We start from the raw sequence: 24,826 nt of genomic DNA, 5'->3' as shown, positions 1-24,826 counted from the left end.
TATTCGAACCACAGATACTTTAACTTGTAAACCAAATGCATTTTATTAAGGTAATAACAATCTTGTGATCATGGCACTAAAATTAATACTTTCAGGACAGTTGAAAAGATTCTTATTACTCAGTACAGTAAAGGATTTATTACAGCAGACACAACTGCCTCCTGCTATGGTTACAAGTGAGGAATGTTTTTTGTCAAAACTCCCTGTTTGCCATCACACTTATAACTTCCCTAAACATTCATCCCATGAGCTGAAATCTTCTAAGCTCTCAGAGAACAAGCAAACCCCACAAAACCAGGACTCCTGGAACTCAATATTCCCTGCCAATTACAGCTAAAGGGAACAGGAATTCACTTTAAAGAAGCTTATAATGCAGTTTTACTGTTTAGAATTTAATCTCAGGAAATTGAGTAATGATTCCCTTAGTGTTCCTACTGGACAAAACATCCAAATATCCTGGATTTTAATTTGACAGCATGAGCACTCTCTTTGGGAAGTCAGTGGTTCCTGTTAGCACAGAAATGCACACCTGAAGAAGGTGTGGCAGAGGGGCAAGCCCTGAATCCTTGGGTAGTTCTTCATCTTCTGTATCTCCCTGTGTCATCTGCAGCAGCCAAGAGCACCACAACCCCTTTGCAATACTCTGGGAATTGCTCTCTATAGGCTACACCAGTAAGGCCTTGTGAAACCAGTGCCCCTGAGCTTCCCAAAATGAAAATGTTTGAGGATGAGGGGAGGTGTATGTGAACATTACCTGTACCATCACAGGGATTGTTTTTAGTAAAGATCATGTTTAATGTTAGAAAAGAAGCAGGATTTAGAATAATTTAGTATTTCAGATTTCTTTTCCCTATCTCTTCCATGATGTAAATTTTCAGAAAATACCTAATGCATTTAAATTGTTTGTTAAGGAATTTAAATTGGTTGGGAAGGAAAATTGTTCTTTTAGTTTGGCTGTGACTTTGGTTTCTTCTTTGAAGAAAAAAAATGTATATTTTTTACACACATATTGCAAGAAAATTGTGCTCTCCCTTCTCTTGATAGAATACTTAGGTAAGGATAGTCTGGAATAGGCTGTTTGTTGACTAAATTAAAGTAAGGTAATTAGAACAAATGGTTTGGGGTTTATTGTTGTCTCTTTTTTCTTTCACTTCAATACCTAAAACACTTGACTTTTTTTTTTTTTACAGTAATTTTTCAGTAAAAGTCATAAATTTGGTCCATTATATATTTGTATTCTTTTTTAACAACGCAAATAATTTTTTCCAGATGTATCCTCCCTTTTCCACCATCTCCAGGATAATTAATGAGTAGATTTTCTTACTTGAACCATGGTTTTCCTGATTGAAATAGAGCAATTTTATCAATGCTTATCTATCTTTTTCCTTTTTAATCCTGACATAGCTTAAGGTATTAATAAGCTCTTATCTCAAGTCTAGAGGAATCATATTTTAAAATTAATTTTATAATGTCTGATGGAGCAGGAGGGGGAGGAAAGCAGGTCAGAGAGTTGAACTGGCTTGTTTAGGGGAATCCTGAATCAGATAAAGACAATGAGAACGCTGCTGTAGCTTGGTGAAATGAAGCCAATTCTCAGTGGTAGGAAAAGAAAATCTCTTGTTCAACATCCTTGCAAAAGTCAGAATGAAATTGGAGTGTCAAACTTAAAGTGGGCACCAGCACCCTGCCAGTTGCTTGCAAAAAGCTGCTGGTGTTCTGTCCATCCAAGTTCTAACATCTTTTTGGTTTCTGTTTGAATTGTCATCTAAAAGGATGGCTTTTCCAAAATACTGCACCAGTTGCCTGATCTATAATGATATAGCCTTCAAAATATTTTCCCCACTTTCTTTTTCAAAAGGAACTACCCAAAACCCCCAAACCAATGAACATTTTAATCAATTTAATATTTTCAGCAACTTTCAGTAAGTGTTTGAAGTGCCTTGCATTCCTGCATAGACCTTCTGTTGAACTCTGAATTCCCAGTAATACTGAGAAGAGGTGATAAATTCATTTATTCTGATAACTCCAAATCCTTGAATTCACCACTCTCTTAATCCATGGAGGCTGGTGTTTAATGAAGCCTCTTGGGCAGAAGTGCTCAGGTGTCCCTTCTGCCCTTCACATGGACACGTGGAAGGTTTCCTCTCTGCTTCCTCAGTACCTGAGTTACCATTCTCTCCAAGAGGAGGGAAAAGCCTGTGCCCAGCTCAGCCCTGTTTTCCTGTCATTTCTTGGGGCTCCATGCCACAGTCCAGCCACAGAAGTAGCTGTAGTGTAAATTTTACACTTCTGTTGCAGTGATGTAAAGCAGGTTTTTGAATTTCTCCTTCTTCTCAGCACTTAGAGAGTTTTCCCTATTCCCACCAGCAATCTGTGACAAGCTGTAGGAGCCTACATGTGGAAAAAAGGAGAGAGGGAACGGGAATGGAGAGAAGGAGAGCCATGAAAGGGAGGCAGCAGGATGCTCAGCCAGCAGCCCACTAATTTAGCTCTTTTCTCCCTGTGTCCTCTGGAATAATTGGTAGTCTCAAAATGTTCTGGACTTGGTGGAAGAGCTGGAATCTTGCAACTGGCCATGCCTTCGGCGCTGAAGATTGCACCGGCTGATCAGCCAAATCCTGCTGCTGTCCAAGAGCAGCTCATGGACATCCAAATCCATGGCAATTATCCTTTGCTCAAATAATAGACTCATGGGATCATTTGGGTTGGAAAGGACCTTGGAGACCGAGTCCAACCATTAGCAGTGCCAAGTGCAGTGCTTCCAGGTCCCTCAAATGGGAATTCATTTCCCCAGCTCCTTTGTGCTTACCAGGGATCTGGGTGTGTTTCTGCTCCATGGGGAATGGTGGTATGACCACAGCCTTGCTCCAGGCAACCTCAGTGTTTTGAGGTTTTGGTTTGGTTGGGTTTTTGGGGCATGTGGTGATTTGGTGTTCTGGATGTGCTGCCCAGGGCAGTGGTGGAGTCCCCATCCCTGAGGGATTTAAAAGCTCAGAGAGGTGGAGTTCAGGGATATGGGTTAGTGGTGGCTTTGGCAGTGCAGGGTTAACAGTTGGGCTTGATCTTAAAGGTCTTTTCCAACCCTCGATGATTCTATTATTCATTAGAACCTATTTCCTGATGAGATGTTGCAGATGCAGAATATGGTTTGAGATAGTGGTCTGTGCAGCAAAGTGTCTTCTGAGGGAGCTCTGAATGTACAGAAAAGAATCCATGCTTTTCCTGAGGCCACCTGGAACCTTGTCAGGCAGTTTTGTGGAAACATGAGGCATCAACCATAAGAGCAATATTCCTCTTCTTGGTGGTGGAGGAAAGTAACTTTGGGGGGCTTTTTTTCTGAATGTCACCTTTTTATGAAGCATCACTTCTCACAGCTACAGAACAAAGATCACCTTCAGATTTTTATTCTTAATTTCACCATTTCTTGAAAATTTCAGTGTTTGCAGCAGCTCTGATCGCCCTTGTCATGGGAGGGCTGTGCATATGCACACTTTTAAGGCTTTTTCTCCTGGTACCAGCTACTCTTTGGGATTCAGACTGACACAAAGAGAGCCCATGGCAAAGGTGCACATCCTTCAGCCCTTTCCACAGGACACAATGTGAGCTGCTCAGAATTCCCAGTAGGATTGAAAGCAAAACTAAACCCCAGTCCTCGATATCAGAATAGGAACAAGTTTTGCACCCATCTTCCATCTCAATTATACATTTTGTCATTTTATTCTTGGCATCTTGTTTTAATTTCTTTCGCTTTTTTTCATACCTTGGTATTTTCTACAGGTTCAACTGACCTTTAAACGTACAAGTCTAATTTTTCTGTAATCTTGTGGGTTTTGTTTTTGATACATGATAGTTTTCTTCCAAATATTAATTCTTTTTTATAAACTCTATTTTTTCTTTAAGTAATAATGTTGCACATCAGTGGATTAATTTTTCTTTCTATCAGTTTACTTTAAAAGAGTATGAGTTCCAACAACCATCTTGGCACTCTTTTGATATTTTCTTAACATTCTCAATGATTATAAAATGCTAAATTTTGTCTGCTGAACTTTAGAAACCATTTCAAACACTGAAAGATTTTTTTTTCCCATTTATTAATTTTTTAAAATCAGTGACTCTATATAATGTGAGTGCAGCATTGCCTGAATAATGACTTATTCTCCAGTTCCATCTGCATATCTGATTTAATTATGCTCCGAAGGAGGAAATGCAAAGGAGATATTATCTTAGCAAGTTAAGTTTTCTCTTGCACAAGAAACATTTTCCCCTCACTGGCCTTTAAGTAGCTGGTTTGTGTCCCCTGATGCACAGCAGGGAATGGCATTTGCCTTCCTGTGGCAAAAGGAATCCTATGGATGGAAAAGCAGTCCATGTGTGAATTAGCTTGGAGTTGTATTGTGTTTCTTATACTAATATAATATTGTTCTAGTGCTTGCCCCTGATTAAAGACATACATAAATAAATAATTTATAATTTAATTAATAAGGTATAATATGCAAAGCACAGTAATTTCAAACAGCTTGTAATGTCTCTAATGTACTTTCAATTTTTTATTTTACATAAGGGCTATATTCATTATGTGGTTATGATAAACATACTAATGAATTTTATTACAGGAACAAATTTAAACATGTAAATGAGATCAAATAGTATTAAAATGCAAACGATGGAGAAACTTATTGCAAACTAACCTTGCCAACATACATGGAGGGATGTTACAAAAGGACTCGGGAAGTTGCACACTTGATACAAAGTCAGTGCAGTCCTTTCACAAAGTCACTGAAAACAAGAATTTGTGAACTCTCCAGTTTTAGTGTTGCATAAACTCTGTCAAACAAAAAAAGTTAACTCGAATCCTGGGCTTGCATGTAACTTTGGGTGACAATTAAAATCCCTTTTCTTGTTCCAGTGAACAGTAATCTGTGCATAATTACATTCAAATGAGATATTAGCATTTTTTGTGCTTACTCTTTGTTAATTGCAGAGTTCGCTCACCATGGTGATGCTTTTGATAGAATCAAGCAACCTTATTGACCTGATGCTGCAAGGCATGTTTGGAAATTCTGCTGTATTCTTTTTTTTTTTTCCTTTTTTTTTTTTTTTTTATTTTGGCATTTTGAGGAGTCCTGCTGCTTTTATTACATTCCTGACACTTTTGTTAATAAATCATTGCAAAGTTAATGAAAATTGCATTCAGGCATATCCAAAATAATTGTGTCCTTTGTCATGCTAATAAATGGAAAGATGTTGATCCAATGGGTGAGTGCATGCCCATTATGGGGAAGTTTGTGATACGTGCGCCTGTTGCGCTTGGACTTTCTGCCTTGGCAAATCACTCCATGTCAAAACAGGGATGGGGAAAACAAAAGTCAATATGTTTTATTTCAAAAGTTACACAACCTGCCTCTTAATTAGGCTGGAAAGCAGGGAAGGATTGAAATGTGTGTATGAAGATGTACAGTTACGGTATTATCTGCAGGAATCGGCAACTGCGTTACACCAGAATATCCTCTGGGATGAAAACAATTAAATATCTCTTTCTTCTTGCCTTCTAAACTTTCATGCTTATTAAACCTCAATGATAAAAGATAGAAAAAACCCTACCCTTAAGCTTCCCTTTAATACCAAGCTGTGGTGGAGAGAAATAAGCCAACAACTGTGTGGGGCTTTTTAGAAGGGAGAGAGGTGATGATTTTTGGTTTAGTCTCCTGTCCAGATAGAAAGTGGGCAAAGTAAAATGCAGGTGAGATTAAATTCTACCTTTTCTTTCACTGTGTTTATTAGTAGTGACTTCAGTGGCTTGAAGCCACACTGATAAAAACTAGATTAGATTTTTCGTGCAGGAAATCTTTTGCATGTTGCAGTATAACTAAAAAATAAGACATTCAATGTTAAGGAAATGTTTAGCTGGAACAATGGTATTTCATCCTGCAATGTTAGACGTAAAAAATGTTAATAGTATAAAAATACAGGTAGTTTTAGTCAAGAGTACTTGATTTATGCAGTGGCCCATCCTGCAGATTTGAGGTGGGAATTAATTCTGCTACTCAATCAAAGAGTGTAGTTTTCAGAACTGTCACATCAGGTATAAGATGCAGGGTGCTGGTTGAGTTAGGGGGTTTTTAAAAGACGTGGATTTGTTGTGTTGTCTGAATGTGTGTTTTTTCCTCTCCTAATTTCAAGAATGGTATATTGCCCCGAGATGAGCAAATTTCTTTTTTTTTTAATTAACAATAATCTAAAGCTCACTGAATCATAATAAAGACATTTAGGTTCCTAAAACCGTATCTGTAAAAATGCAGGGCTTCAAATCTTCAAGTTCTCTTTAATTTTCTGTTAAAGTGCAGCAAAGTCTTTTGCAGATGAGGACCCCCCTGACTTCAGTGAGATTTGCCCAGGTAATGAGGGTGGGACACAGCTGGGAAAAGAGGGGTGCGTTTGGAAGACTTAAAAGATGCCTTTCAAATGAGCTTTGGAAAACGGTGTGGAGTGAAGGGAAAGAGGTGTGAGCAGCAGTATTGGCAGCATCCTTGGAGAATTAGTTAAAATCTATGACTTGTAAAAGTTGAAAAGAGACTTTCCCTAGGAGCAGCAATCGCCCACTGTGTGATTTCTCCTCTGAAGCGTTTGAGAAGTGTTTGGCCACTGATGACGTGTGGAGGTGGAATCAAGGGAATCAGTGCAAGGCCGATCCAGGTTTAGAAGTGTGCTACACAGCTCTGTGTTTGTAGCAATGTTTTCCTCCATTTGCAGCACATTTATAAATCTTGGAAACATGAAATTATAGGCAATCAAAACAGGAAGGTGAAGCAGTGCAGTTTCAAGGCAGCATGAAAGAAAGTCTCATTGCTCCTTTTTATTTTGGAACATTTTCTCTGCATGACAGAAATGGATGGGCTCTCTCCCTTCTAAATAGCCTCTGCAAAGATGTATATTTTCTAGAAATAGATAGAGAGTACCATTTGCTGTCAGGTTATTGACCAGGTCAGATCATCTGCCAAATTTAGATTGAGGGATTTAGTAAAGGGCAATTTATGGAGTTCAGCTTTTGCACTTGGACTCCTTGCAACTCACTGGAGCGAAGACAGGCTCGTTCAAAGGGCAGAAATCCATTCCCCTGCTCCAGTATTTGCATCCAGGCTCATTCTGTGTTGTTCTCCCAGGCACTGAGGAGCTCCTGCTGCATTGCTGCTGAGCTCCAGCCCCTTTCCATGCCCACTGGCAGGGGATGTTGAATTAGTGTTGCAAGATGTGCCACTCTGACCTCCTCACAGCAATTCTGCGTGATCCTGACCTAACTACAGGCTCCTGGTGGTAGCACAAGGTAAAACATTATGCCAGCCCTGCCTGTGTTAGTGGGATTCCTCGGAAGAGTTTCACCATGGTGATGCTTGCGGAAAACCAGCAAATCCCTGCCATTTATGCTTTTAAAGGAATGCTGACACTTCAGCAGATAGTGCTGTAATGTGTATCCTGAGAGTGTTCACTGACTCTGAATGAAGTGACAGTAAAATCCTCACTGAAGTATGAAAAGGTTACTGCAATCCTCTTATAGCTGGAGTCTGATGAGTTTTCCTGAGTTCCTGCTTGTTTCTTCTGGTGCTCTTTCAGATTTAGGCAATTCTCACAATAAACTTGCTAGTGGCTGTTTTACTCCATGATCTGAAAGGTCTTTTCCAGCCTAAATGCTTGTAGGGTGACTGAATTGTTAGCTGTGCCATTTGTACTTCACTGCAGGGGTTCCTGGGAAGAATTTTTTCTGTTGCTGGGTTCTTTAGGTTGTTTGTTCCTAGGAGTTGCATCCCTGCTCACCAGGGCATTTTCCATGGATATGGTGGCCTGCAAGAGCTGGAGGGACTGGTCCATCAGCATATTTAATTACCTGGGGCTAGAATGTGTTTGCATGGGTCAGGTAATTCTACATCCACTGCCATATTTCACAATCCCATTTTTAAAGTAATTTATACAAGAAAATGTAGCTTTATAAAACCTGGCTACATCAGAGTCAAGCTGCCTCTAGTGGACTTCAAAGGGGTTTTTTTTACATGAGTGTGTTGCACATATCATCACCCGTGTATAAAATTTATATCACGTGTTTATAAACTTTATGGTTGGTTTTACAAAGCTCTTACATTATAGTTCCCAGTTTTCTTGTGCAGGTCTTGCTGCAACTTTTATCCCACAGGCTGAATTCCTGTGTTAGAATGTAACAAGCAATATAGGAGCCTCTTTTTTTTTTTTTTTTTTTTTGAATGAGAATTGAGAATTGATGAGGATGAAGAAAATTTTGCTCAATACTTTTTAAATAGTGCAACATGAAAAAACAGTTGAATTTGATATTTGAAGTGTAGTAGGGCTGTTAGTCCTGTTGAATGCTATTGTTGATTATTCTGGTTCTCAGTTTGTGGAGGGAAAAAAAATTAGAAATTTCAGGTAATAAAATGAATGTCTCTTTGTTTTTTGGAGGAAAGTTTACAAGAGGTTTACCTTCAGTCAGGCTAATGTGGAGAGTCAAAAAGCTCTCCTTGCGTTTCTTGGTGGAGAATCTGGTGTTAAAGATGGAAAAGGGAACAAGATAAACCCAGGAACAATCCCTCCTCAGAACCTCTGCTAATAACGTTTTGGATCTGATAGTGACTTCCTGTGACCCAGCAATGAAATCCCAGGTTTTTTCTCATGCAAATTCCAGCATGTGCAGGGATGGGTTTGCTTTGGATTTAACAAGCCCTGCGTTGACCAGGTGAGCGTCTGGCTGGGCTCAGAGTGCAGAGGGAGCCCCTGTGCAGAGCTGGGAAAGGGGCAGGCAGGGAGAGCCCCGTTTTCCGAGGCTTTTGGGGGCACCCTGTGGGAAAGGCTCTGTCCTCACCACTTCAGGTCGCCGAGTTTTGTGGGTAAGCACAAAACTTGTCAGATGGCATCAGCACATCCTGCTGGGAGCTTCCACAGCAGGGGTGGCCTGGGTCAGGAGAAAGGAGACCTGCAGAACAAGGAGCTTTGGAGCAAGAGATGGCAGAGCTGTTTTCCTTTCTCAGGGAACAGAAGCAAACAAGAAGCCAGCATATGCTGGGAGTCTGAGCCCCCAGAATGTTTGCATGGTTTGGGAAAACATCACCAATAAAACCTAAGTGGTTGCCACCTTGTATGGGTGAGTCATGTGCTCACAGTTCTGACAGTGAACAAAGTCAAAAATACAAATTTTTTGGCAGCCATAGAAAGCAGGAGACAATTCATCATAACTTATGAGAACTGCAGCATACAGAGCAGCTTTCCTTTGTTATTCTTGCCTTAATTTGTCATATACACAGTTCCCACAAACAAACTGTTTTTAAGAGGTTTCCCCACCATTTATTGTATGTACAGGGTCTCCCTTTGTCCCTCATTTAAGAATGTCTTAGAATTCCCTGCAAATCTTCCTATTAAAAAAAAAAAAAGAGAAAAAGACATGTAACTCTGGGAGGAAATCCAAGACTATCATAAAAATAATCAAAATAAATATCAGTGATTTTAAAACTAAGCTGAGAGCATGGATATCTAAGCCCAGCAGATCCTGGGCACTCTATATTTAGAAGAGTGAAGTAGCTGAGCTGCAATAGCCCCTCACAGATGAGAATTTCTTTTCCCTGTGCTGGTGCATACTCTGTGCAGTCAGTGTCTATTTAAAACCTTGTGCTGGAACACCTCCATGACTCAAATTCCTATTGAATTTAGTGGATGTTTTGTGAATGAATTAAAAGAATTAAAGTTTCAGACTTTTTAGAGGAGTGGTTTTGATTTGTATGAGGAATTATCAAATTCAAGAGAAAAGGAAATTGATTTTGTCAAATAAATCATATTCTTCTCCTTCATAAAATTAGCTAGAACTTATTTTTTGGAGTCACAGGAATATGGGAAGAAAGATGTGTTGTATTATTCAGGAGCAGATAATGACAGGACAGGGGGCAATGGTTCTAAAAGTCACAGAGGGCAGGGTTAGATGGGATATTTAGATGGGAACAAAAAATTTTTCCATGTGAGGGTAGGGAGGCCCTGGCACAGGTTGCCCAGAGAAGCTGTGGCTATCCTGAACTGTCCAAGGCCAGGTTGGGCAGGGCTTGGAGCAACCTGGGATAGTAGAAGGTGTCCCTGCCATGGCAGAGGGTTGGATTAGATCTTTAAGGTGTCTTCCAAGCCAAACCATTCCATTTTCCTTCAGTCCCTTCCCCACACTCGCAGCCTGCTCTGAGCACGGGCAGGACGTTTGGAGTTTGTCCTTTTAGCCCAGGAGCACAGAGCCACTGCAGCCCCAGCACAGCCCTGCTGAGTACCCAGTGGTAGCTGAGCTTGCTCTGTGGATCTCAGCACACAGCAAAGGTGATGGATTGCTGGTCCTGCTTGCTCCCAGCTGGGAAGCAGAGCGGCAGCAGAGCGATGCCTCAGGGCAATGCCAATTTTTTGTTTTATAATTAGCCATGGCACCAGTTTTCCCCACTGGAGGGCATGGTACAGGCCTCCTGATCAGCTGCAAACTAGCAGCACCACTAAACTGTAATTTCTGTGTAATTTCATGCTGTTACATGATAACTTTAAACCCTGCTTGCTGTTGAAAGTTCTCTAATTGCACAGTTGTTTCAGTGAGGCTGTAAAACCTTACGGGTGCGCTGCCGTTTTATGGGTCACCCACAACAACCTTGATGCTCTTCTACACATCCTGGTACAGGCAGATTCCAGCAGTGGAGTGTTATTTTATTCTGATTGTCAGGAAGTTTGTGCCATGTGCTATAAAGCTTCAAAAGTGTGCTTTGGAAGTTACATAGAAGAAATAAATAACAGACAAACAGTGCTGTAGGTGTAGGAATCTTTCCTGGTTTCCTTTCTGATTTTGTCTCTGATCAGTGTATTAATACCTGTAATTAAGACATGAAATAATAAAGACATGAAATAATAAATGAATAATAAGACATGAAATAATGAAATAAAGACATGAAATAAGACATGAAATAATAAATAAGCTGCATTCCAAGTGTTGGTTTCACAAATTTTAACATTTCTTTACATTTTCTTGCTATTACTGCAGCTCATGCAGTTATATTATGCACTCTGACATCTGTGTCATGTCATGTTTGCTCAACTCGTTTACTGCTAATCAAAACTAGAAGTTTGTTGTTGTTTTGGGTTTTATTTTCCCCCAATTCTTTCTCTGCAGGGTCAGCCCAGCTAAAAGAAAATGAAGCTGTCTGTTCTCAGCTTATGCATCATCACCAACACTAAACATGCCAAGTTCAGAACCTGTATTTTGTTATCTGACTATTGTTGATAGCAGAAAAAAGACAGCTTGATTTTCATTAGCAGGGCTGACCTTACAGGGCTGGGAGCAAGGGAAAGAAATGTATTTTGACTTGAAGTAAACTGAGGAAACATGACATGGAAGTCAGAGAGGGATTATATATGCATCCCTAAGGTGTCATTTTTAACAAACCGTCGTCTTTCACTTGAGGAAATTCTGAATAAACCACTGGAGAGATTACTGTAGCTGTCCAGCTGGCAAGGGCCAATACTTCTGACTCTGAATTATGCATTATCCTTTGCTGCTTTTTTTTTTTTTTTTTTTTTGCTTCCTCCTTTTGATAACTGTTTCTCTTGCCCTTAGTGGGATAGAGATGAAAATACATTCTTTGAAATATTAAAATTCAGATTTCTTAGCTTTTTTGCTCATGTAGCTCATTCTAAGAGTGCATTTTATAGGCTTGTGTAGGCTTGCCTTTTAAAAATTGTTTAATTTTCTTCATGTGGCATAGACTGAAATAAGAAATCCTTCTTTGTGCTCATTCCAAAGCCAAACATTAGCCTGGGAGAAGTGTTTCCTTCAGTCCCAGTTACATTGAATTCCTCTTTCTCTTCTTCTATCACTTACATTGTTTGCTATTCCTTTCCCCCCTGCCTGTGTGTTAAAGGTTGGGGAGATATTCTGGAAACCTGGATTTAGACAGAGTTTCCATTCAGAGCTGTGGCTTGGGGAATGTATCTCAAGTTAGGTTTCTTTTCTACCCTTCTGCTTTGTGAAGCCCACTGTGAGGCAAGCCTGGAGCTGCTCCATCCTGCTACTTTTGGACACTGCTGGAGTTCCTTCCCCAGGGTGTTTGGGGAAAGGATGAACAGTTTTATGAGAACAAAATTTGGCCCTGAATCTTAAGCACTGTAACCCTGTTTGGGAAGTTATACCAACTGTTCTATAAATCAGCCAGCAATGTGCTGTCAGTGCTGAATTTTACTTTAAAAGCACAAGTCCAAAATAGAGGCAGAATTCAAAGAAGAATTCCAGAGAGCAAAACTTTTGCCAGAAGCTTCTGATGCAATCAAGGAGAGTGGTCTGGGTGTTGGGCCACAAGAAAGTGCAGCAGTTGTGCCTCCTGTGCTCTACCTGTGCATCTTTGATTTTTCTGCCCATCTGACTTGTCCTGAGCAGAGAAATGAAGTTTCCCGTGCTTACAGCTCATGGAGGTGAATCAGTTTGAATTTGCTCAAGGAGAAAAACCCACTTCAGGCATTTCCTGCAACAAGGCAATAGGTAATGCAGAGATGTCCAAAGGGCACAGTCAGGTCCCAGGCTCTCCATCCCACCCCATTCCCACAGGAGCTCTGGCAGCAGGAGCTGACTCTCCCGTTACCCCGCTGTCGTTGGCGCTGGATTCCGAGAGCCAAACGGGCTGTGGGAATGCTGTCACTGCCTGCCGTAGGTGGCCTCAGTCCTTGGCAGTCCTCACACTCCCAGTTTGCAGCCTTCCCAATCCAGGGGTTTATATCAGGTGAAGCTGAACTCTCTGGAAGGCTGCTCAGCAAAGTTGCTATTAAAGTGACACCGCCAGCTGTAATCTTCTTGTGTTTCATTGAAATTTTAGTGCCAAAAAGTTGACAAAGTCCAGATTGTAGCTTTAAAACTGCCAGGCAAACTAATCCTATATGATTTTGTGTAAGCAGGGGGGTACTTGGTAGTTAAAAGACGATGCTTGACATCTCTTTGCTTTATTCTCTTTTATTAAAGACAACTCTTTAAATTTACTTGAAGGCAAACAGAGATCCTAATTGTCGTGTAGAAGCATTTACATGATAAGATACTGTTAGTTATTGAAGTGAGAAGAAGAATTTCAGTGCAACTATGGTTTAGATAGAAGCAGAGAATGGTAATGTACTTTATTTAACTTTCTCATATTTTAGAAACTTTGTACTTCAACATTTTTGTAGAAATTTTGAAACCTCAGACTTCTAGACTGTAAGTCTTCATTTCCTAAAGTATCCTAATACTACAGATTTACACCAATATTAACAGAAACAGTCAAGAAGCCCAAGTGGTCTTTTTAGTGTTTCTATGAGTGGTCTAGTATTGATGTTTGATTGGGGGAGGAAAAGATAGAAGTACTTAATTCTATTAAAAAATGATAAATCCTTAATTCTTTAAGTGTAAGACAGTGTCAGCATTTTCAGGGTGTTGGTGAGAATATCCTTTTTTACTTCTTTCTTCTTCCCAACAATGTGGCAACCTTGCTGAAATACTTCTTCTCTACCCTTCATGTAATGAAATATTTTATTTTTGTCTTTGTCTTATTTACTTATTATTTATTTAGCATTTTATTACTGCTAAACAGTAACTTTCTGCTGGTATTAACCAAATGAAGGTCATGGAACAAAATATCTGCTGTCTTTGGAAAGCATATATGGTGATACAGATCTAAAGTACAATGGCACATGGAGCAAACACATGATGAGATAGGGAATTGATATTTCACTTGCCGATCCAGACACAGATCCACTGTTCCCTGTGGTCCTGGTGCCATTGCAATTTGCCATGTGCCTACATGGTAAGCCATCCCTGGCTGTTGGAGTCTGCATGGAAAATCAGCCACAGAAAATCAGTCAAACCCCCAGGTGATGCAAGAAAACAGCAATTTAAAAAGGAGTAGAGAATTCATCTCAAGACAAAAAGGATTTATGCTCTCTTCAAGAGATGATCCCAGCTCAATGGAGAAGCAGAACTGTTAAGCACCAGCTATGGCGCTGAATTAATTATTCTAGGACAGAGTACTTAAAGTCAGGTCCATTCTGCTGTCTGGGCTGCAGGGTGACACGAGTCCAAAGCTTCATCTGGAAATGTTTCCTGGTGGATATCAGGGGTTGAAAATGCCTTTAAATGTTCATAACCTTGACAGGGAAATATGTGAGTACACATATGGTTGATTAAGCTGCCACCTGCGTTCTGGCATTAGAATATATATGAATTTTTGATTTTCATGCTACTAATTTTGAGTAGTTAATGTTGCTGTCCCACTGTGCAAAATTTTCTCAAAGATAAAAATACAGTTTTGTGGGGGTTTTGTTTGGTTTTTTTTTTTTTTTTTTCTAGAGATCTGTAGTCATCCCCTAAATAAATGCTTTTACATGCTGTCAGCTTGTAGGAGTATCAGTGAGTGTTTGTCCACCTTACCCTGTATGACCTTGACCATTACATCAGCTCAGAAATTAAAACCAGAAAAATCATATAGTCCTGTGTTTGTCAGAATAAGATTGTTTTGAATCTAACTCGACAACCTTGTTGGTTTTTTGCACTGTTTCCCAGTAAACTCCAGCTCCAGAATGGCAAAGGGCCATTGTGAATCAGGATGTGGTATTTCTGTTGTTGGTGCTGCAGCTTGTGTGAAATATGGAAGTGCTGCTGCTTAGAATCTTTCTGTGACCATTCATTATTTATTATGTTGCAATAACAAAGTTGCTTTTTAAAAAGAAAAGTTGCTTCTTGAAAGAAATTTGGGTATTTGTAGAGGTAAGAAATTAGTGGGGAAGATTTCTGCACAATATTGCTTTTTCACACTGCCTCATTTTCAGCAGCTGACTTAAGTGTGCAAAGTCAGGGTCTGAGCTGCTTGGAGAGCTCAACAGAGTGCCCAACTGGAACCCTACTTATTTTTATAGATTATGTAGGAGACCTGCTCCTGCCAGGGTAGATGATGTGAACAGATATCTCAACGGTAAACCATCCGATTAAAGGAAAATATGGCCTTCTGAAATTTAACAAGGGCCACAGGTAATTACTGTTAAATCTGCTTTCTGTGTCATTGAAATGTCATTGGAATCTGGCCAAAGACTTCAGGTGTGGTTCTTGTTTGACATAGGGACACCCTAAGCAGCTTTAGCTCTCTTGAAATCAGCCCTATTCCATGGCATAGGAGTTGAAACAAACCGCTTGCAGAAGGTATATATCACACATAGGTGACAACACAGGGTAATCCTTTTCCTTCTGAGAAGGCAAGGCCTGTTTTTAATTTTGTTTTCTCTGTAATGGTGCCACTTAGAGCATATGATGAATGTACATCTGAATTAGTGCTGATAAATAATGCAAGTCACTTGAGTTAATTTTTCTTTCTGAGCATATCTTCAGCATGAGCAAATCCTAATCAAAGATGACCATAACACAGAGAAATCCAAGTTGTGAGTTCATTGCATGATGGGGTCTGAATAGAGATGCACTGACAGCTCCTGTGACCAGATGAACTTTTTAAAGACACAGTTCACTCAGGAGTACACTTAGGCCTTGGAAAGAGCTTAAAGGTGATGTTAGAGAGACTGAACCAAGACGATAGCCCAGAAATAGATATCCTCTGTCCCTCTGTCCCTCCTCCTTAACATACAGTGGTCCCACTGCTCAGTATAAACCACAGCCCTGTTGTTTCAGGATGCCTCAAATGTCTGGCAGGGCAACCACCACACTCATCTTGTCCTTCCTTTCCAATATTCAATAACTTTACTTCTGCCCTAAGTGCTTCTCTTGTTATTTAGAAACACTGTGGGAAGTGAATGGAAACTTCCCTGATTTGGAGTGAATTTTCACACTTGACTGGGACTCCAGAACTGTTCTCAGGCCTGTCTCTGAAGGGAAATGGATATGAGAGGAAACCAGGAGCTCAAATTTAATTTTCTCCAGGAGTAAAAATATTTCATTTTTATTTTTTCTTTAATGCCTATTAAACTTCTGTCTGTGAATACTTGGATTAAAAATCATATGTAATGACTATTTTAGACAATGTCCTTAGGTGCCTTTATAACTCCATGATTGCCTGCTCACTCCAGAGGCATTGGAACATCTTAAAATGGAAGCCAGGGTGTCTGGATAGTTGCTTGGCAAATGTTATTAAAAGCATCAAATCCTGAGCTAGAGGCTTCATTACTTGATGATATTTCTGCATGAAGGATGGGGCTATGGTAAAATGTTCTTTAAAAACCCACAGTAGATGATAAGAATTAATTGATCTTAAAAATACACATTTCATCTCCAGCATGGTTTCTGCACACCTGGTAATGTTCTTGGGAGAAGGGCAGGGGCCCAAAGGAAAGGGGAGATTGTGGAGGAGGCCAGGCCCTTTCCAATAAACTGCCTTATCCCTGGAACTTGTAGGGAAAATCCACCTCCTTTCTAAGACATCCACACTGTGCTTCCCAGCCTGTGAGCTATAGCTTCCTGAAAAGACATTCCTTATTTCCATGGCATGCTGCAAAAATGGAGCAGCATGGAGCCCCAAAGTAATAATTTGCTGAAAGAATTTCATCCATCCAGGAAGAGAGTTAAGCTACTGCCTCCTGGTTTTGTCTTTATCTCTGTAATTAATCAGATACCTAAAGAGTCTTGGAAGAAATTCAAGGAAAAAAGAAGGCAAGCTGCAGCTTTGCTGTATCTTCCTTGTGACTCCCAGGAGGTTTTTCACTGCACTTTTCTCTGTCTTAAATGTTCTGTTGAATGTTCCCTCCTATTTATCATAATTTTCTCAAAATCTTCCTATATAGGTACAGTTGTGTGCACACATGTATGGTTCTGTCCCAAGAAGTGAAGACCCTTTGCCTTTTGAGTTATTTTGCATCATTCCTTGACAGTTTTTTTTCCTCTTCTGAAGCACTAATACATTGGATTTGTGGGGAACATTTTTGGTTCAAACAAGAGTGGCCATGGCTAATTTTTCCCAAAATTGACCTAAATTTGGCTTCCTGTATTGATATGCATAGAGTTACCTGTAACTTCAGGGGGGATGGTGCATGTTCAACACCTTGGAAATCAGGTCACTGTTTAAGGGTTTAAATATGAATAAGGTGCCTAAGGTGGGAGATTTTGGCGTTAGTGAATTGCCTCAGGTCACAGAGCAAATCAAGGGCTGAGTCAGCATTAGCAGCCAGGACGTTTTGCAGACAGGCAAAGACTTTCCTGTGCTGTAACCAACCCATAAATATGTCTGTATATACCTCAATGTGCTTAATTAATCCAGCCCATAGTGTCTCTGACTCTTCCATACTGTTATGGCTGAAGGCAACATTGCATTTCCATTAAAGCCTCAGCAGCCCCATGCTTGCTTCAAGGCAGGTCCCAAATCTACAGCTGGGAGTCAAATCCAAACCAACAGCTGCCATTTCCTCCTTGGGGATCCAGCTTAGCAAGGAAACAGAGGAATTCCTCTTCAAGGCTGGGTCCTGGAAAAAGAGGTCTCAGAGAACATGAACCATAGTGTTGGTTTCCAGAGGAGGGTTTGTTTAGCTACTGGGGGTTATCCCAGTCACAAGTTCATCCTTATTTGATAACAATGAAACAGAAGTTTGATGTATTTGCTTGACTAAGATTGCCATCTGGGAAATAATATGTTTTGTGAGTGTTTATAACAATCATGGTTTAAACCAAAATTGACTTATCATGATTGCTGCATATAATGCTGCAATGTCCTGATTGAGCCTGATATTTCTTCTTTGTTGAGTGGAGAAAATGTATTTTGAGGGCTTTTTGATTTTTCAAAGTATTTTGTGCAGTATAAATCATGCATTTTCCAAAGCAATGATTATAGTTGAATATTCTCTGTACTGGAGCTCAAAAGAAGAAAAAGGTTGTTTATATCATTTTTAAGTGTTACATGTATTTAGGCTTTTGCTTTTTTAGCTTGACTGCAGATTGTTCCTTTTGAATTTTGGACTAGAATGGGTTTGAATTTCATGGGTTTGGATTTTTTTCTAAACATTGTAGTTCCAGTGAAGGAAAAAGTTCAGTACTTTTCTGTCTTGGGAAAGAGCAGTTCCGCAAAGCGTGCCAGATCTGGATCATTCCAAGACTGCCCAGGAATGTCATCTTCCTTTCTTAGATGTGATATAATCTGCAGGGAGAAAAGTTGGAGAAATTCTGCAACTTTCCCGAGTTTCTGTTTATTTCCTTTTCTTCAGCATGGTACAAATTGAAGATATCAGCTTGACTTGTCAAAAGGACGGGAGTCCTGTCTTTTCCTCGCTCAAGAAACTTTCTATTTACTGATAGTACCAACTTTCTCACATGTCTCAATGGTTGGATTCAGTGCAGAAAACGGTGGTAAAAGATTGGCTCTGCCCGTTCATTCTCTCTTTCCAGACTGTTTTCCAGCTACTGCCAACTCTAGTGTTGTAAGATTTTGTACAGTTTTTATTTTTGCAATGTGGACATCTGTCCAGTGGGAACAGAAGTGAGAATTTCAGAGTTTAATGGAAACCTGATAACTCAGTTATGAAAATGCTAATTAAGGCATATTTAAATGAGGCCTTTACAAATGATAGTTTTTATGACTAAAATCCCTTCCCACTTATCATCTGCTCAAATGACTGATGGAAAAAATTAACTGTTAAATTTGAAAACAAAGCGACTGTAGGACTCAGGAATTGTACACTGTCACTGTGATTTCTTTACATTTGCATGTTCTGTATTTTATGCCTTCAAAAAAAAGGATATTAAGTGAAATTATGTGTTTCAAGGTTCTCTCCTATTTCTGAGTTTGCTAGTACGTGTTTTCTTGCACTTAGAACTTCCAATACTCAAACTTTCACCAATTTCTTAATCTGGAGTATTTATGGTACTGGGAATTGTATCCTTGCATGGTGTGGATCCATGGATCCAGAAGTGTGGGAGAAAGCCATTGCAGGGGGAAAGAAGTTCTGTCTTCAGCAGAAGCTGTCGGATCTTTGTAGATGAATAAACACAAGAACTTCTCTACATCTTTTGCACGGTGTGGCCAACACCCCCTGGTGCAGTGTGAGTTTGCTGAATTAGGCACCATTTCACACCCCCCTTTCTGCCTGTCAGAGAGGTGCCAGCTTCCAGGAGAGACTGGTGCTGCAAAGGCTCTCTGGAGCTCTGTGTCCTCAAACTGCTTCTCCAAGGAAGATTGGAAGTGTACTCCCCAGTCTGGGGCAGGCACTGAGTGCTCCTGCAGGGAGGACCCCCTGAGAATACTGAGCCCTGCCTGCATTTCTGTTGGAATGGGGGCCCTGTAGGTGCCACTTTTACCAGGCTAAAGCTCTGCCTCTTGTCTGTCTCCTCTTTGACCCAGTGCTTATGGGGAAAATGTGCTTTTTAACAATCATATTTTTAAACCTCTCAAATACACATTTTCCTACCTTTGAATAGTTCTCCAAACCAAGCAGGACACAGTCATGCACAGAATATGGGGTGCAATGTTTAGAGCAGCTCTCTTTATTTATCTTTCATATAAAAATATCTGTACTAGATATTCCCTCTAACACAGGGATGAGTCCCAGGCTATGGAAATCATTTTGTTTCCTATCAAACTTGTTCCACTTGCAGGATTTTTGTTTTCTTGAAAACTCTTGCTGCTCACAAGGAACCTCAATGTGTTGCAGCATTATCTGCATGTGATGACATTTTGATCAGATCCGATGGCATTCTGATAAAGAATCATTTTATTGAGTTTTAGTGCTTTACTTAATGTGGTGGATTCATGTAGAAGACAAAGGTGTGACAAGAGCCAAAGGACTGGAAGCTGAAACTACCTAAACTCATGCTGGAAATGACTAGGAAGTTGTAAAGAGAATTCCTAAAATATTTTGCAGTGAATGAGTTGTTTTAATTCACTGCAGTTAAGAAGATTGAGACTTTAAAATGACTGCTCAGCCTCAAATAAAGGTTAAAGGTGCAAAAAAATGAGATTTTGTGTCTCATGATACACAAATGTCTGAGACAGAAGCTGATGCTGCTCTTAAAACTTTCTGAATGTCCAGCCACGTGCAGTTTATGTACACACACACCTTTTGGTAGAGACAGATGCACCCAGAACCAAACACAGGATTTTAGGTTTTTAAAGACCATTTCCAGAGCTTTTCAGAGAGTTTCCCTTGCTCTAGAAGCAGAAGTGTGCATTGTGTGAGTATACAGGAAAGACATCCCTCCTGTTTGTTTGTCTGACACTTCAGTGCAACAGCACTGCTAAACCTTTAGAGTTGGTGGTAATTAATGGGATTAGACATTTTAGTCATTGTTCTCACTGGCTTGGAAAACCAACACTTTATATTTTAATCTCTTTTTAACGTCAGAAGTGGGATTTCTGTGCTGCCCTAACCCAAAATGTCTGGCTAGATGAAATAAGCACAGGCATTAGCAAGCAGCAATTAGTCCATGTATTGCTGTGGGTAACTGCACGTGCGTGTGCTCACCCAGCAACAGCGAGCAAAAGGGAGTGTGCACAATCCTCAGGCTGGTACACAGAACTCTTCGAGTTTCAAACTAGAGCTGTGTGGAGTATTCTTTTTGGTAATGTCTTTACAATAATGAATTTGTTCTATTTTGACCCAAAGGGCATCAATTTTTCAGTTTATTTCAGTATTTCTATACCTGGAGTGGGAGAAAAACCTGGCATGAATCTGTAAGAAATCCCTGACACTGTTCTGTTCTGACCAGGACCAAAAGACTAATGCTCAAAAAATTGAAAGAGTAACCACAGAGATCTGGGGAGAAGTGCTCAGAGGGGTGAAAAATTGTATTGGTGATCAAGAGGATTTTGATTAAAAAGCACTTTATGTAACATCTCCCATACACTGATAAATGTTCAGCTGTAAAAGCTCTCTGGGAATGAATTCCCTCTAATAATGTTTGTTTATTTTTACCTTCTTTTAAGAGCAAACTTCAATTATGCATCTGCCAAAGGAAAGAAGAGCATTTTGTCCACTTGTTGGGGGCTTTAGGATTTGATGAAGGGTTTAAAGGAAGCTTGAAGACTAAGTTGCTCTTGACATTTTGGTTTTCTCTGAATTTAATACATTCGTATTTTTGGAAAGGCTTGATGATGGAAGACACTTTTTCCATGTTCCATTATCCAGACAGGATACTTCTATCCTAAATTCAACAGGAATGTCACAGTGAACTAAAAGGAGGCTCAATTTTTGCAGCTTTATCCTGAGCTCACCTTACTCTCCAAACCCACTCACACTTTAAAAGGGAGAAGGCCAATTGTGTCATTGTCTGACAGTTTCTGTTCACTGGCCTCAGAACTGGTCTCCGGCTGGATTCTGCATAAGGCTAAATCTTTGATTTGTGTTTGAAACACCTGTCTGCATTATGGGATGCTTACCTGGAGACAAAAGCTCTTTGCTGGCTTGCACTGCTGCCCTTGGGGTTTATTGAATGCTAAAATGGCCACACTTCAGACATCATTGATAAGAAGTGTGGTGGCATTTCAGGGTTTCACTTGTCTGCTAGGTCCAAAGTAGAACTGGTCTATCCAAAGCAGACATCTATGAGCTTTCTGAGATGAAAACATGTTGTTCAAGAAAAGGCTCAGTTTAAGCAAGATTAAGTTGTCTAGAAATCATAAGAGATGAGAATGAGTCAAACTTTTGCTTGCTTGGTGTTTTTTTTATCCTACTGGGGTTTTGCTGGTTTCTGTTTTGTTTTGGGTTTTTTATGTTTTTTTTTTTTTTTTATTATTATTTCTTTCCAGAGAGAATGTCATTATTTCTTCTTTTTTTTTTTTTTTCTTTTTCTTGTTTGCTGTGGGTTTTTGTTGTTAATGATAGAGCCAGGTGCCAACAGCAAACAATTTGCAAAGCTTGTTACGGAGCTCGATGAGCATCGCAGCTGTTGCTGCAGTTCTGGATCCCTCCAGCTTATGCTAAACTTGCTGCTTTGAAATCCACACAGCCTGCAGATCATATCCCTGTATCCCTGATGAAGCAACCCCACAAATCTAAGGAATGGCTTCTTCCTTTCATCTCCTGCTGGTGGATGTTGCTGGCCTTACACTTGATTATTTCAGGAATTTTTGATAGTAGAGGATGGTCTGTACTCGAGCACAAGCAGCACTGGGAGTTTGATTTAGGTAATGCAACATTTTCCATCAATATTTGGCTCAACAGCCTAAGTCAGGTCTCTGGTGCATGCTTGGTGCAGTCCAGCCTGATTAATCCAGTATAAATCAGGCTATAAATTCTTTTCTGGTGTAGATTAAAAGCCTTAACCAGTCAAAATTGACTGTTCTTGCATGGTCATGTTCTATGTGAGTTTTTGTTCCCTTAAAATGCTGTGTGGTGTTTTGTGGTCATCATGCTCAAACTCCAGTGGGAAAAAAGATCCTGGTAGCTACTTAGTAATTTCTTGTGTCTCTAAATAAATGTTATCTCCTTAGTAAGGTTCTTTTCTTCTCATGCTTTTACATAAGAGACTAGGAAAAATTGTGTCAACACTGTCTGTTTAAGGAGAAATGTTATACTAACCTTTTGGATTCTGAGAGATCTCATGTAAAGCAAGAACATCTTGACAGGGTATAACTTCACATTTATTCAAAATAAAGTGATCATTTATTAAGAAAACAATGTCTGCTGGTGGTAGCCCCATTCTGATTTTCTAAATTAGCCCTTCTCCACAACAGGCTCATTATCTAGGAAATGACTGCTGCTAGTACAGTATCAAAAGAAAATAGACACAAGTAGCAGGAAGAATATTATTATTATAGCAGCTCCCAGTAGTGCTGCTACCATTAAGACTCTGTCAGAATTTTCATGGGAAGGCTCCTCTTTTCCAATATTTTTTATTTTTACATGACTATAAAATCAGAGCTAAATAGGAATAGTCCATTTAAGGTCTGAGGCCAGCAGTGTGTGTTTGCTTTGAGCAGCTCTTGTAAAGTAACTTGATACCACCAAGTAGTTGTTCTGTGATTCCTATGACTATGTTAAGGTATGGTGTTCAAACTGCCTGCTTTTTCCTTTGTAGTACACTAAATCCACTCATTTTATAATTTCCTTCTGGGTTTGATCTCTGCCTGTCTCTCTCATCTTCCTCTCCCAAAGCTGGGATTCTGTTGGTGGCTCTATGGAAGGCAGTGACTTAGGCAGGAACAGTGACTCTGATCCCAACTGGAGTTCACTGTTGACATCACTGGACATGAGGATTTTCCTCTGCTGAGGAAGGTTAGTGTTGATTCACATGGTTCTGAAAGATTGAAGCTTTCAAGCTCACCAGCAGCTCACAAAGCAAACAAAATAGATTGCAGAAAGTCTCACTGCTTATTTATTTGTGCAGTTCAGCTGGAATTCCAGAGTTCCTTACTATGCTGCCTAAAACACTTACCCCATAGGGCAAGGGGAGTGAAGTGTTTGCTGTATTCTAAGGAAGTGATGGAGACCTCTTGGAAGTTCAGGAATTCAGTGTGGGCACATCAGGAGAGCACACACCTGTTATCTTGTTCTATAGGCAGAAGTGTCATTTGTGAGTGAAAAGTGTTTCCTGTGTGTTGGCTCAAGAGAAATAATTTAGAGGCCTTCATGCAATATCCACTTGTTGAATATCAGTTTTGCCAGGAGAAAAAAGTCCTGGGAATTGATATTCCAATCAGATTTTTGGAAAAGGAAACAAGGATTGAGTGGATCTAACAACTATTCTACCCATACTGCAACAGAAGTGACCCCTCCAAGGAAGAGGAGCACTGAGAGCTGAGGGAAGGGGTTGGGAAGCACATGGTGTCTGCTCTGTGACCAGACACCCTCATCAGTGAGCCTGTTACTGTGGGGTCTTAAAGAAATTTGAATTTCTCATGCTTGTCTTCCTGACCCTCTTGCTTTATTTTGCTGAAAACCTCTTCTTCCAACCACTACTAAGTAAGTAAGACATTTCTAGTGAAATATTTCCTGACTGAAATTTTCAGAGGGGTTGAGCAGGGAGTTGCAGCACTGCCTGGCACAGGGAGAGGGGAAAAGGCAGCAAACCATGGGCTCGTGCTTGAGGAGAGCTCTGAGATCATGGGAAGGAGAGTTAGTGGCCAGTGTGGCTACATGATGTGGGGAGGAGGAGTGGTGTCCCTGTGAGAGGGGTTTCTTCCCCACTGGAGTTGGGACTAGGATGGTGATGGTGACCCAGGCTTGTCTGTGTTACAGAAGACAAGCTGGGCAAACCTTTTGGAAGTGCAGAGAAGCTCGTGCCCTTCCTCGTGGACAATGGGATTTTGGTCGCTGTATGAATTCCAAGCTCAGGCTCCTGCTGTCCGGGCCTTCAGCTGTCCAGACATCATTTGCTTTAGTTTTGTTATGCAAGGACATAAAGTGATGCAAGTACCAGCAAAATGCAAGTTTGGATTTTGTCTAATTATGACCTCCTTAAGTTAATTTTTATGCATCAAAGCTATTTGACATTTGTCAAAACAAATTCAAGTCCCTGGGAGAGATTTTATGACAAACCCGCCATTGATCTGACAGCTTGCTCTCTAGGGAAGGCAGAGTGTGGCTGGCATTAAAGACTTAATGCTTCCAAAGTTCTCCTTTACTCCTGGTCCCAAGGCAGAGTGGCTGGGCCTGGGCGAAGCGGCTGCCACGGTGGCAGCTGGGAGTTTGACAGTGCTATGAAGAATCGCAACTGTTGAGCAGTGGATTGTTACACTGCCGATGACAGCGTTGCAAATTAATTCTGAAATTAACTGAGGGGACATGGAGAGGTCCCACTGTTCCTCGGAAAGGGAGAGGGCAGCGTGGAAATGAGCGGCGATGCAGAGGGAGAGGCGCTCCCGCGTCCTGCCTGCCAGCTGGG

This window comes from Serinus canaria, chromosome 3 (assembly GCF_022539315.1).
Source record: "Serinus canaria isolate serCan28SL12 chromosome 3, serCan2020, whole genome shotgun sequence".
Taxonomy (NCBI): domain Eukaryota; kingdom Metazoa; phylum Chordata; class Aves; order Passeriformes; family Fringillidae; genus Serinus; species Serinus canaria.
Note: the sequence above shows the minus strand (reverse complement) of the source record.